General features: G+C 48.4%; 1 protein-coding gene across 1 annotated transcript in view; it reads left to right on the plus strand.

Annotated features, from left to right (window-relative positions):
• The first annotated feature begins 1342 nt into the window (after positions 1–1342).
• The window catches only part of LOXHD1 (lipoxygenase homology PLAT domains 1), a 391860-nt gene continuing 378783 nt past the window's right edge, over positions 1343–14419 (plus strand). The window contains exon 1 of the mRNA XM_063958520.1: positions 1343–1517. The gene's annotated coding sequence lies outside the window, so the exon portion shown is untranslated. The remainder of the gene's footprint in view (positions 1518–14419) is intronic.

Consider the following 14419-nt stretch of genomic DNA (forward strand, 5'->3'; position numbering starts at 1 on the left):
ACACACACACACACACACACACACAAGAAGCACTTAGTTTCCAGGCGGTCGGGATCCCGTCGGTCAGGATCCTGATGCATTAGGAATCCCGACCACAGCCCAGAATCCCCACTCGTGGGCTCGCCACCAGGCCCGAAGCGAGGCGAGCCCACGTGCGGATACGCTGTGCTTGCCTCCAGGATCCCGCCGACTAGGAGGGTGGGGAACACTGATGCATATACAGACTAGGAGAGGAGGGGGGCACACTAATGCATATACTTCTATGGACACACTCCTTTTCAGTGATCATGACCCCTTTTTTGGTGTGCTACAGTGCTCCCATTTCATTTCCCATACCCCTACTTCAAAATTACCATTTCGACAAGCACTGTTAAGTGGTTGAAGGTAGGCACTAGCTATGACCTTCATGCCACACCCATGGCACAGGCCACACCCCTATTTAGACCCCCCCCCGCAGCATTTGTCACACCTTCTACCAAGGCACACAATAGGCCCTTCATAAATTTCAGCTCCAGGCCCATGTGGACCTTAATCTGGCACTGCCCGGGAGGTGATGTTTGCTGGGAGCCCCGGTCTCCTCCTCCTCCCCCCTGCAGCCGGACAGGCTGTGCTGAGGGGGAAAAGGAGCTGGGGATCGCGTAGCGGCACCTGGACACAGGTTGGGGGGGGGGGGGTCGGAGGGTGCAGCGCTGGTCGGCAGGTGCGGTGTTGTGCGACGTTTGGCGGCAGTGGGAGCGAAAGAAGCCCATAGGCTTCTATAGGGTATCGCAATCAACGGCTGGCGATAGCCTTGACGGCAAAACCCCGGCAGCCGGGTCTTAGTGCACATCACAACTCATATTATCTGTATTGGCTGCGGGATCATTTCTTTTTTTAACACTTCTTCTAGAATACTGCTGAGTCTGCCTCCCATTCCCCCTCTCATTGACATACCCCTGGTAATTCGCAGGAATCACCACCAGGGGGCAGGGCAATAACACACAGTAACACTGATATGTAGTATAAGAAGTAAGAACACAACGAAATGTTCGTATTATAATAAAATAATATAGAATAGAACAAGTGTAAGTCAATGTGATAGTTGTACAGAAGCCTGAGCATCGCTCCCAGTGGCCCTGGCGTCCACTGATAAGGGGAGCATTGCGTTTGGGCCACATGAAGCGCAGTGCGGATCTCACTGCGGGAGATCCCGGCGCAACATTGCGTCTCCCGAGTTACTCTGCGCGCCTGAGTCCTGCTGCAAAGACTGACGCTGCGGGAAGATGCTATAGTGTAACCAGTGTGTGCAACAGGCAGGCCGCCTCCTGGTGACGCCCAGCCACACGCCCTCTGCGTCCCTAGCAACCCTGCATGCATGGGAGAGACCTTCATCTGCTGATTGCTGGATCCCTGAGCTCTGGTTACCCCCCCTCTGCTGCCACAGATCTCCCCCCCTTCTGCCGGACACCCTCTGACCTACACACAGCAACAGACCTCTGACCTGGAGGGTGTGCACAGCAGGAGCAGCACTCTAGGAGGTAGGTTATCCACCAGTGCCCTGTGCCCTCAGCTGTCACTGCATGCTGTGGACTGACACCCCTGGGGTCACACTGGGACAGGGGCAAAAAGTTCAATCATTTTGGCCTTTGTGGTCACCTCTGGCAGCCAATGAGGACAACAGAAAATTGCCAAATAGATGTTTTTTCTCTACAGACTGGGATGGAAGGGGCTACAGTGGAATAAGCGATAAGACAGAAACATAACCTGCATTTAGGGGAACATTTACTAAGCAGTGATAAGAGCGGAGAAGTGAGCCAGTAGAGAAATTTCCCCATCAACCAATCAGCAACTCTGTATCATTTTATAGTATGCAAATTATAGATGTTACTTCACTGCTGATTGGTTGCCATGGACAACTTCTCCACTGGCTCACTTCTCCGCTCTTATCACTGCTTAGTAAATGTACCCCTTATTCTGAATCTGATACCACATTTCATATCAATTCCGAAGGGATTCCAGCAAATTTTTATTTTAGAACATAAGCACTTAAGTTTGAACACTCTACGAGGCCCGGCGGAGGTGGGTACTATTACCTGGCAATGTACAACTCACTGTCAGTACTGTACATATTACAGAGAAATGCTTACAAGTCTTGCGGACTGATAGGTCCCTCTCTTTGCTTCTCTTACTGTAGCTCAAGGTTCTCGTTTCATTACAGACTATGGGCCTAATTCAGACCTGATCACTCGCTAGGTTTTTTTTTGCAGAGCTGCGATCAGATAGTCGCCGCCCACGGGGGAGTGTATTTTAGCTGTGCAAGTGTGCGATCGCATGTGCAGCCGAGCTCTGCAAAGACATTTTGTGCAGTTTCTGAGTTGCCCAGAACTTACTCAGCCGCTGCGATCACTTCAGCCTGTCCGGGACCGGAACTGACGTCAGACACCCGCCCTGCAAACGCTTGGACTCGCCTGCATTTTCCCTACCACTCCCAGAAAACGGTCAGTTGACACCCACAAACGCCCTCTTCCTGTCATTCTCCTTGCGATCGGCTGTGCGAACAGATTCTTCATTAAATCCATCACTCAGCAACGATCCGCTTTGTACCCGTACGACGCGCCTGCGCATTGCGGTGCATACGCATGCGCAGTAGAGACCTGATCGCAGCGAAAAACTGCAGCGTGCGATCAACTCGGAATGACCCCCTATGTTGCTGCATTTTCTTGGGTCTCTTCCCTAGTGTTCTAATATTCCCAGTCATTTGTGTGTCAATTACTCTGTAATACTTGATTTACGCGTGCTAAGCTACCTTCGTTGTAATGGGATATGTGTGTGTACGCCACATGCTATTTCCTTCTCTTTCTTCTGTATCCACATTTGTTTTTCCATTTAACTCAAAAACTATTGATAAAAAAAAAAAAAGTCTCGGGGAGATGTGGGATGGACCTTATAAGACATATGGCAGCATGCACTGAGCAACTTCTGAAATCTTTTTGATTTCAGTACATGACTTTGTTTTTCAGGCTTTAGTTAAACTCATAACAGGTGTAAATGTGGGATTTTTGGCATATTGTTGGGGATCAGGGGGTATTTGGGGCACCTATAAATGGCAGCTTTTCTGAATGTGTTTTATCTGTGCTTCCTCATGTACAAACTAGGACCAGATACTGAGAATGACGTCCAGGCTAGAGGGGTCCAGGCGAGAGGGGTCCAGGCTAGAGGGGTCCAGGCTAGAGGGTCCGGCCCTGTGATCTGTTCTCAGAAAAGACTCCGTTTCGGAACAGTTTCATTGAGCATATAAAAGCAGGAGAATTGTGCCCTGGAGCTATGATGGGACACAGGCGGCCCCCTGAGCCTGCAATTGTGGCCCCCAGCTCCTTCACTCGTGGCCCCCAGCTCCTTCCTGCTTTATTGTAGCACTGGTTTAAAATGCCTGCTGATATGTTATTACAGATACGTGTTTCTTTCATTGAATGCAAACCTTCCAAGTGTTCTGATGTTGGGGCTCTGTCCCAGGGATGTAGTTGGCATTGCCGCAGGATGCCAGTGGTGCATTGTCCCTATATGGGCGGCAGCTGGCAGGTGCAGCAATGTTTAGGGGAGGACGTAGAGGAGGGGGCTAGGTGGTAACCTATTGCTTTCTAGCGCTGACGTCCCTCCACAATGCAGGACCCTGGCCCACACATTATCGGGAGCTATGTAAATGTATTGTGTAACCTATTATTGAGAGTAATGGGGACGTGCGGCCATTTTGAAAGATAGCGCAGACCCAGGCGTGTCTGATGTGTCTCAGGCTGCCTGTCACTGCCCCAGAGCATGTGGGCTCTTTTGTGAATGCCCTTCCTGGTACCCCCACCTAGGTAGGTACCCGGCAGCTGCAGTGCCGCCTGAGCTGGCAACTAACACTGCGCCCTGCTCATTCTTTACACAAGCGGCCATAAATATCTGTATATGATCACACTAAGGAGCCGATTTATCATTTCATGTTCCCCCCCCCCCCTTCCTGAAAAACACCAATTTTTGGGGACCCACAAATATTAAGTATCCCCTGACTGTATTTATGGGGGATGCGATCCCATTTTTGATTGCAAAATCAGCGACCGTAGAATCCTATGGGGGATGCTTAATTCCCGTATTTACCTCCTCCGGAATGCAAAGTATGGTATTAGCGGTTGTAGTCTGTGGGTTACTTTCTGCCAAAGCTGCTGCGGAGGGATCCGGAGGACACACGGCATGGCGTAAATCGGCCAGGGAAGTAGTTTCCTTCGGCCAGGGAAGTAGTTTCCTTATCGGCAATCAGAATGTTGACACGGGGGGGAAATTTACTAAGATGGGCATTCTATTTAAGATGGGAGGTTGCCCATAGCAACCAATCAGCTTCTACTTTTCATTTATCTAGCACCTTCTAGAAGATATCTGGTACCTGATTGGTTGCTATGGGCAGCATCCCATCTTAAATAGAACTCCCATTTTAGTAAATTTACCCCGGGGTATGCAGACCCCGGAAAGCTGATGCCACAGTGTCGCCAAGTACTTACACAGCATTTTATGCCCCCTGTCAGTACAGTCATCTGATGACGTATCATGTTTCGGGTGGGATGTACTAAAGGGAAAATGCGATAAAACCCCCGTTTTTGGGAGGGGTTATCGCATTTTCGTATATGCTAACCCCCGACTGCCGTGTTTTCGCCGCACAGGGTATCGCCATCTTTGGATGGCGATACCCTATAGAAGCCTATGGGCTTCTTATCGCTGGCTGCCGCAACCCGCCGCCCCCGTCGCCGACCCCTCTGCCCCCCGGCATACCTTCCTCCAGGGAGCCTGGACCCGGAAGGTAATCTCCTCCTCCCCCTAGCAACGCAGCCGGAGGTCCTTCCTGTCGCCTGCTTCCTGGCAGGGGGCCAGGTGAAGAGCCCAGGGAGGTGACGGAGACCCCCACGCACACCACCTCACAGGTATCGCGGGGGGCCTCCGTCACCACATTGCAATATTGATCGCATATGTAACATGCTTTAAGTCACGTTTCGCACTTGCCGACATCCCAGTGTCTGCGTCCTGAGATCCACATTCTGACTGTCGACAAGACGTATGTATCCCAGGCTGCAATTCTGTGGACGGCATAGCGATTACATTGCAGCATCACAGCACTGAACCCTGGCCGCGGAATACCCTGTGCGCCAGGATTCCGGCTGTCGGCATTGTCAGGGGTCAGGATTGCAGCGTCGGTATCCTGACCGCCGGGATCCCGACGTCTGGCAAATGAACTGCAACCCCCTGGCCACCTCTCCTTACCTCTCCGGAGACCCACTTTGGCGCCGCACAAGTCACCAGGAAAATGGTGCAGCCACCATTTTCTACTGTGTCTGCGGTTTCCTACAAAGTCCTCAGAACACACTGTTCCCTTTATTGGCCGCTGATCTATGGTGGTCTTCCGAGTTGTTCGCTCGTTGCCGATTTTCGCTATGCTGCGATTTGTTGCTAAATGCGCATGCGCATGGTACGCAGAGCGCATGCGCTAAGTTATTTTACACAAAACTTAGTAGATTTGCTGGTGTTCGTGCGGCGCTTTTCAGTCGCACTGCTGATCTGTAAATGATTGACAGGAAAGGGGCGTTTCTGGGTGGTAACTGAGCGTTTTCTGGGAGTGTGCTAAAAAACGCAGGCGTGTCAGGGAAAAACGCGGGAGTGGCTGGAGAAACGGGGGAGTGGCTGGCCGAACGCAGGGCGTGTTTGTGACGTCAAACCAGGAACTAAACGGACTGAGCTGATCGCAATCTAGGAGTAGGTCTGGAGCTACTCAGAAACGGCAAAGAATTATTTAGTAGCAATTCTGCTAATCTTTCGTTCGCTATTCTGCTAAGCTAAGATACACTCCCAGAGGGCGGCGGCTTAGCGTGTGCAATGCTGCTAAAAGCAGCTAGCGAGCGAACAACTCGGAATGAGGGCCTATATTCATTACTGTGTGCGATGAGGGTGGCAGAGACGTCAGACAGTAAGTGCCACATAATATGCTGCCGCTCTGTAAATAAAGATGATTATTATCACCTACAAGGGAAACGCCACATGAATACTACTGCAGAAAGCAAAAGTTGTTTTGTTTTTTGTTTTCTAATTAATCTTCCATCACTTTGCTGCTCCCAAAAACTCTCAGCCTGAAAGAGCCGCCCCATTATAAGGGAATCCTCTCTCCCTTCCATCTCTTATGCTTGCAAATTGTAAAGTGCCTGATTCAGACTGTTCAGGCACAAGTCCAAATGTGGACAGATGAAGCGAGTGTCTGCAGACTATCGACGCAGGTGGAGATTGCACTGGTCCGTCTGTTGACAGATCTCTCTTTGCGTGACATGGGCGTGTAGCCTGACTTCAGTGCTCATTTGTAGTGTGCGGATGCAGATGGGACGCCTGTTTCTGATGGATCTTTGCACCCAGCGTGGGGTGGATGTAAGTCCCAATTACTAATGACGGCTGCGGTTGAGGGTGGAGCAGCGCAGCCTTCTGAATGAGGATGGATGGGTATTAGGCGTAGACGGGCAGATAGCTGCAGTAACGTAAGGTGGTGAGCAGCCTGCCATGGCCATACGGAAACGCCAACCCTGTATCAGACCCAAAATGCTTAACGTGAAAGGAAGAAAGCATTGCTGCAATTGTGCATTGGTCTGTAGATTCCTTCCTTACTCCCAGTCCAGGGAAGAGCTGGATTTAGACCTCGTGGGGATCCCTTTTGACACCAATCCTCTTTATGCCACATTCAGTTGCATTATCCTTTATTTAAGATCACACATTTCTTAGTAGTCATACTCTTGAAAATTCTGTTATAGGTGGGATTTGAACCCATCACCTGTTACTTTGCCCGCAGACACCCTACTGTTGGAGCTATCTGTTCCTGCGTAGGGAGTCTGCAAATTCTAACTAGATGAAGCTACTTATAATTGTCAGTTCAAAACCATTGCAATTAGGCAGACCTATGTAGTGTGCAGCCACACGTCCAATCCCCTGCAGCCACACACTACATAGATCTGCTCACACGTCCAATCCCCTGCAGCCACACACTACATAGATCTGCTCACACATCCAATCCCCTGCAGCCACACACTACATAGATCTGCTCACATGTCCAATCCCCTGCAGCCACACACTACATAGATCTGCTCACACATCCAATCCCCTGCAGCCACACACTACATAGATCTTCTCACACATCCAATCCCCTGCAGCCACACACTACATAGATCTGCTCACATATCCAATCCCCTGCAGCCACACACTACATAGATCTGCTCACACATCCAATCCCCTGCAGCCACACACTACATAGATCTGCTCACACATCCAATCCCCTGCAGCCACACACTACATAGATCTGCTCACACGTCCAATCCTCTGCAGCCACACACTACATAGATCTGCTCACACATCCAATCCCCTGCAGCCACACACTACATAGATCTGCTCACACATCCAATCCCCTGCAGCCACACACTACATAGATCTGCTCACACATCCAATCCCCTGCAGCCACACACTACATAGATCTGCTCACACATTCAATCCCCTGCAGCCACACACTACATAGATCTGCTCACATGTCCAATCCCCTGCAGCCACACACTACATAGATCTGCTCACACGTCCAATCCCCTGCAGCCACACACTACATAGATCTGCTCACACGTCCAATCCCCTGCAGCCACACACTACATAGATCTGCTCACACGTCCAATCCCCTGCAGCCACACACTACATAGATCTGCTCACACGTCCAATCCCCTGCAGCCACACACTACATAGATCTGCTCACACATCCAATCCCCTGCAGCCACACACTACATAGATCTGCTCACACATCCAATCCCCTGCAGCCACACACTACATTGGGGGTCATTCCGAGTTGTTCGCTCGAAAGCTGCTTTTAGCAGCTTTACACACGCTAAACCGCCGCCTACTGGGATTGAATCTTAGCTTCTTAAAATTGCGAACGAAAGATTCGCAATGTTGCGATAAGACATCTCTGTGCAGTTTCTGAGTAGCTCGAGACTTACTCTGCCAGTGCGATCAGTTCAGTGCTTGTCGTTCCTGGTTTGACGTCACAAACACACCCAGCGTTCGTCCAGACACTCCTCCGTTTCTCCAGCCACTCCCGCGTTTTTCCCAGAAACGGTAGCGTTTTTCCCCACACGCCCATAAAACTGCCTGTTTCCGCCCAGAAACACCCACTTCCTGTCAATCACATTACGATCACCAGAACGAAGAAAAAACCGTGAGTAAAATTCCTAACTGCATAGCAAATTTACTTGGCGCAGTCGCAGTGCGAACATTGCGCATGCGCACTAAGCGGAAAATCGCTGCGATGCGAAGAAATTTACCGAGCGAACAACTCGGAATGACCCCCATAGATCTGCTCAGTCACTCACAATGCTGATTATTTCTTCGACAAGTACAAGTAGCTTCATAGTTAGAATCCTCATGCTTCCTATGAAGGCGCAAATAGCTCCATCAGTACGGTGTCTGCCTCCAGTGTAACAGGTGATGAGTTTGAATCCTAGGTATAACAGAATTTTATAATGTGTGTCTTAAATACAAGGGTATGTGACTGAAGGTGCAAGGGCTGGATGGGGACACAGGAAGCTACATTAAGATGATTAAAACAGTTAATTGACAGGTGCCACTGACAGCGGGCCGTCTGTGATCCGCTAGGCCCGAAGCGGCACCTTGTGTTGTCTATCAGTAAATCCGCTACTGATCCAGGGTGCATGAATCTACAGTATTGTCCATCTCCTAAATGCACCATCATCTGAGATGTTTGTACATACATACAGTTAGTTACGCCATGGAAGGTAAAAGTGTCATATCATGCAAATGTGTCACCGCGCCCCTCCTGCAATCATAGAATTTGTCACTTAGTATTATCCGTACATTGAGCTACAATGTTGTAAGCAGAGGCTGTGCAAAAATATGCAAATAACACTGTCGCTAGGATTTGTATAAAGGTACCCACTGGAGGCTTCTTATGAACGGAGACGCAGACATCGGACGCACATCCGTCAATAATCTCCCGAGTAACCTTGTAGTCGCTCAGCGTGGGCGCACAAAGTAAGACACCGGAGCCACTGTAACTGCATACAGGATTGCAGTGGCAAGCTATAACACGCCCCTGGAACAGTCACTACACGCCTGCGCTGAGCGACCACTCCTGTTACCTCCCACGCCGCCCCCTGTCCGTCACTCCCTTCGCAAATAAATCCTCTCTGCGAATGGCGTTGCAAGACCACCGCGAAACATGTGCTGCGCAACTTTAGTAAGGCTTTTTGAATCTGTCCCACATGGCGGACTGCTAAATAAACTCGAAAGCTTGGGATCGGATACTAGGATTATTGAATGGATAAGATCTTGGTTGCAGGATAAGAAACAGAGAGTTGTGGTAAATGGAGTGCATTCACAGGAGGGAAATGTTACCAGTGGAGTACCCCAGGGATCTGTACTTGGACCAGTGCTTTTTAATATCTTAGTGGTGACATTGCAAATGTCATTAAAGGGAAAGTATGCCTTTTAGCAGAAGTCACAAAGGTATGCAACAGGGTAGACACACCAGGTGGGGTAAAACAAATGATTGAGGATCTAGGTAGACTAGAGGAATGGTCAAGAGTCTGGCAATTACAGTTTAATGCCAAAAAATGCAAAATCATGCACTTGGGTCTCAAAAATCCAATAATTATAGTATTAATGGCACTATACTGGAAACTACTGAGGAGGAAAGGGATCTACAGTAGGAGTCACTATTTCGGGTGACTTAAAGCAGAGGCGTCACTGACCTCTTTTGTATCTGGTGTGGCGGGGGGCGTGGCTTTGTGGGGCGACCCGCAGAAATGTGAGGCTTCACGGGAGGGGGCGTGGCTAAGTCCCCCAACCCGCATTGTCGTCACTCCGGGGGTCCGGGAGCTGTGACCTGCCCCTGGAGACTGGCGTGTCTGCAGTGCCAGCTCCTACATGGTGACATGAGCCGGATTGCGGCACGTAATGTTACAATGCAGCACACGGCTCCTTTCACTGAGCAGGAGCCGGCACTTTGGCGTCACCCCTCGGCGGATGACACCCGGGTGCGGGCCGCACCCCCCGCACCCACCATGTGACGCCACTGCTTAAAAAGATAACCAATGTAACAAAGCAATGAGGAAGGCTAGTCAGATGCTTGGCTGCATTGGGAGAGGAATCAGCAGCAGAAAGAAATAAGTAATAATGCCACTGTATAGGTCATTGGTGCGGCCTCATCTAGAATACTGTGTTCAGTTCTGGAGACCATGGGGTATATTCAATTAAAGTCGGATCCACTCCAACATGTATTTGTCGGAATGGATCCGACAACCCCTATTCAATCCCATCTTAATTCGACTTTTTCAAGTCGAATTGAGATGGGACCCAGAGGAGGAGGGGGGGGGGGGGGGGGCGAGCTGCGGGGAGACCAGCGGGGGGACAGCTGGCGGACATACAGGAAGATCAGCGCTACAGTAGCGCTGCTGCTGGATGTCACTCAGCCGCCCGACCTCACGGCAGCTTCCACCCTTTGGCCCCGTTTTCGACACAAGCAAGTGGATCGGCAGCTATTCCGTCGATCCACGTGCTTTTTGATAAGTCGAATTCATCGACTTGTCGAAAAATTTAGCTAAATATTGAATAGGTCGAATCAGGATTCAACCTTAAAAAGTCGAAAACTGCCGTCTTTTCGACAGACGGCAGTTTTAGACTTCAGTTGAATATACCCCCGTATCTCCAGAAAGATAGAAATAAATTAGAACATATCCAGAAAGACTAAGAAATCTCAATATGTATAGTTTGGAGCAGAGAAGGGAAAGGAGGGACATGATAGAGACTGTCACATATATCAAGGGTCTTAACAAAGTCCAGGAGGGAAACATTCTTCAAATGAAGAGAAGCAATAGGACACGAGGACATGCACTGAGACTGGAGGGGGGGAGGTTCAGGGGAAATGTGAGGACAAATTACTTCACAGAAAGGGTAGTGGACAAGTGGAGTAGCCTCCCATCAGAGGTGGTAGAGGCTAAGACAGTAGAGCAATTTAAACATGCATGGGATAGACATAAGGATCTCCTTATAAAGAAAATAAGGATCAAATAAGGTTTGAGGTAAAAATATGGTAAAAAAAGGGGTAAAACTAGATGGGCTAAGTGGTTCTTATCTGCCGTCACATTCTATGGCCCTCATTCCGAGTTGTTCGCTCGGTATTTTTCATCGCATCGCAGTGAAAATCCGCTTAGTACGCATGCGCAATGTTCGCACTGCGACTGCGCCAAGTAACTTTACTATGATGAAAGTATTTTTACTCACGGCTTTTTCTTCGCTCCGGCGATCGTAATGTGATTGACAGGAAATGGGTGTTACTGGGCGGAAACACGGCGTTTCAGGGGCGTGTGGCTGAAAACGCTACCGTTTCCGGAAAAAACGCAGGAGTGGCTGGAGAAACGGGGGAGTGTCTGAGCGAACGCTGGGTGTGTTTGTGACGTCAACCAGGAACGACAAGCACTGAACTGATCGCACAGGCAGAGTAAGTCTGAAGCTACTCTGAAACTGCTAAGTAGTTAGTAATCGCAATATTGCGAATACATCGGTCGCAATTTTAAGAAGCTAAGATACACTCCCAGTAGGCGGCGGCTTAGCGTGTGTAACTCTGCTAAAATCGCCTTGCGACCGATCAACTCGGAATGAGGGCCAATGTTTCTATGTTCTATGACTTATACACATGCACAGTGGCAAAAACTTTCTTCACAGCGCATATCGACATTGCGTTATCTCTGAATCATGATGATTGTGCCGAGATGTATGTGTTATTATGTTACTGGAGGTTAAACGCTTTACTTTATATTTATTTATTTTTTTCAACTGACCATTTGCAATAAAACTGAGGATTTCTGTGAATTTTAGGGTTTTATCTGTAATTGGCAAAGTATAATGTTATTATTGTTATTATCATGTACACATCGATGTCTGTGTAAACAGCTGCATATATTGCCAGCAGGAATAGGGTTAAGCTGTGTTGTTGTGTTTGGTTGTGTGACACAGCCGGTCCCTGTAGAAACTGCTGGTAAATCTCATTGTTTGCTTTCTGGGTCTCTAAGGAGTCACAGGACGGGAACAGTGCAGGTTACTCTCAGGTAAACGTTACCACTCACCAGAACTCGCCATGTGCCTCACACCTCCTTCAGTCCCATTGTCTGTGATTATTCCTTATCTGCCTGGCACCTCCTTTTTGGAAACTGGTCCGGTCCGGCTTTCACCGATTCCCCTCCTTCTTTGCCAAGGTTAGGAATTATCTTCTATGTGCCTCATGCCTCCTTCCGTCCGATTTTCTTATTATCTCCTGTGTGCCTCACACCTCTTTTAGTCCCATTGCCTGGGATTATCTACTATGTGGTTCATACCTCTGTTAGTCCCACTGTCTGTGATTATCTCCTATATGCCTCACACCTCCTTTGGTGACAATTGCAGGTATAATTTTTTTATGTTCCTCACGACTCCTTCAATGCCCTTGCTATTTAAAGCTAGTGCTCTAGATTGAATTGATGGTCCTGTATTATGGAATTGATCATAATGTCTGTATCGGCCCAATTGCATGTTAAATATTACAAGTGTATACTGTATATTTAATTTTGTTTATTTCTCTAGTAAAATGCAGTAATAAAACATTTCTACCTGTGCTGACCCCAGCTCTCCCCATCTTGAGCTGGTGATAGAGATTGGATGATAGCAGTTGCACTTGTACTGTCGTTATTCTTATTATATAGGAATTCTCATGAACTTCATGAGGAAGCCTTCCCTGGAGGGTCCTAAAGCAGGAGCAAATACAGGATTTCTAAGGAAGGGGGGGGGGGGGGGGGGGGGTCCAAATGCAATACTCTGTGGAGCATTGCAGCAAGTGAGGGAGTTTGGCGGAGCAGTAGAAGAAAATAGTAAAGACCCCTGGACATTAATGTAAACTGTTTTTTTTAATACACTGGATACTGTATGGAATACAGTATTAATATCTAGCACTATAGATGGTCAATAATATAGGTTGTATCCAACATTTAAATAATATAAATAAGTGGTCAGGAAAAGGTTAAACATCTCATAAGAAATAAATACACAAACATAATAGAACCAGTCCTGCACTTTCTAAGCACACATTCTCCCACCTCATAGTAAGGCTCCTGTCTCTTCTCCCTGGCAGCTATTCTCTGGTCCAGTGCACTGATTGAGGACTCAGATCCACACACACAGCTAACTTGGTAGAAGAAGATTCTACCACTGGGCATGTGTAGCAGCTCTGCTCTGTCCCTTACACTGTATGAAGTGGCGGCAGCTCTAGTAAGCGTATTATACACCATTGCTATTGTCATAATTTGAACCATTTGCCAAGAGGAGGGGGGTTTCCGGGCAGCCGGAACCCCCCCTGCGTTTGCCTATGTAGCGATGGCTACCGCTGGTCTAGTCATGCTCGGCCATAGCCTTCGCCGGGCAGTAACCTGTAATAAATAGGAATAAACCCTATAGGGCTGGAAACGATAACTAGACCCCTTAGAGTTTCTCTTAGTGTACCGCCTATCCTTCTGCTGCAGCGCTGTGTGGTTATTCTCTGCTGATTGCATAGTAATTGTCCCTTCCATGCGTATATTATTTACTATAGTATTCAGTTCATTTATATACTGCAATAATCATTTGTGTAGCATACTACAATCATGGCATTACATCATTGTGTGTGGGTGTGCTAGCACTGTACGCTGCATGTGTATCCTGGAATATGCTCTTTTCGCTCCTGTAATGGATGGGGATATACCTGCAGTACAGCTATAAAACAATCTGCATGGTTTGGAAGACAATGAGGCAGAAAAGAATGACAAATCGAGGTGTGAGACAGACATGGGCGGTGTTTAATGCAGTATATAATGTACAGGCATATGGGTTTATTTTCTGCTGTCTTCCCCCTACCTGGCTGATAACGCCCCCAGAGTGTAGTTCTAACACTGCGGGAGTGTGCTGGGGTACCAGAGTCTCCTGTACCAGTTTCCGTGGACCCTGTACAGTTTTATATGAGGCTTTTCTATTACAGGGCAGATGTCACAGTGGAAAAACATTATTATTTTTTATTTATATGGCGCTACACGGTGCCCCCAGTGCCATCCAGGTATGAGCAAAGGGGGTAATTCCAAGTTGATCACAGCAGGAACTTTGTTAGCAGGTGGGCAAAACCATGTGCACTGCAGGGGGGACAGATATAACATGTGCAGAGAGAGTTAGATTTGGGTGTGGTGAGTTCAATCGGCAATCTAAATTGCAGTGTAAAAATAAAGCAGCCAATATTTACCCTGCACAGAAACAAAATAACCCACCCAAATCTAACTCTCTCTGCACATGTTATACCTGCCCCCCCCTGCAGTGCACATGGTTTTGCCCA

This window comes from Pseudophryne corroboree, chromosome 1 (genome assembly GCF_028390025.1).
Source record: "Pseudophryne corroboree isolate aPseCor3 chromosome 1, aPseCor3.hap2, whole genome shotgun sequence".
Taxonomy (NCBI): domain Eukaryota; kingdom Metazoa; phylum Chordata; class Amphibia; order Anura; family Myobatrachidae; genus Pseudophryne; species Pseudophryne corroboree.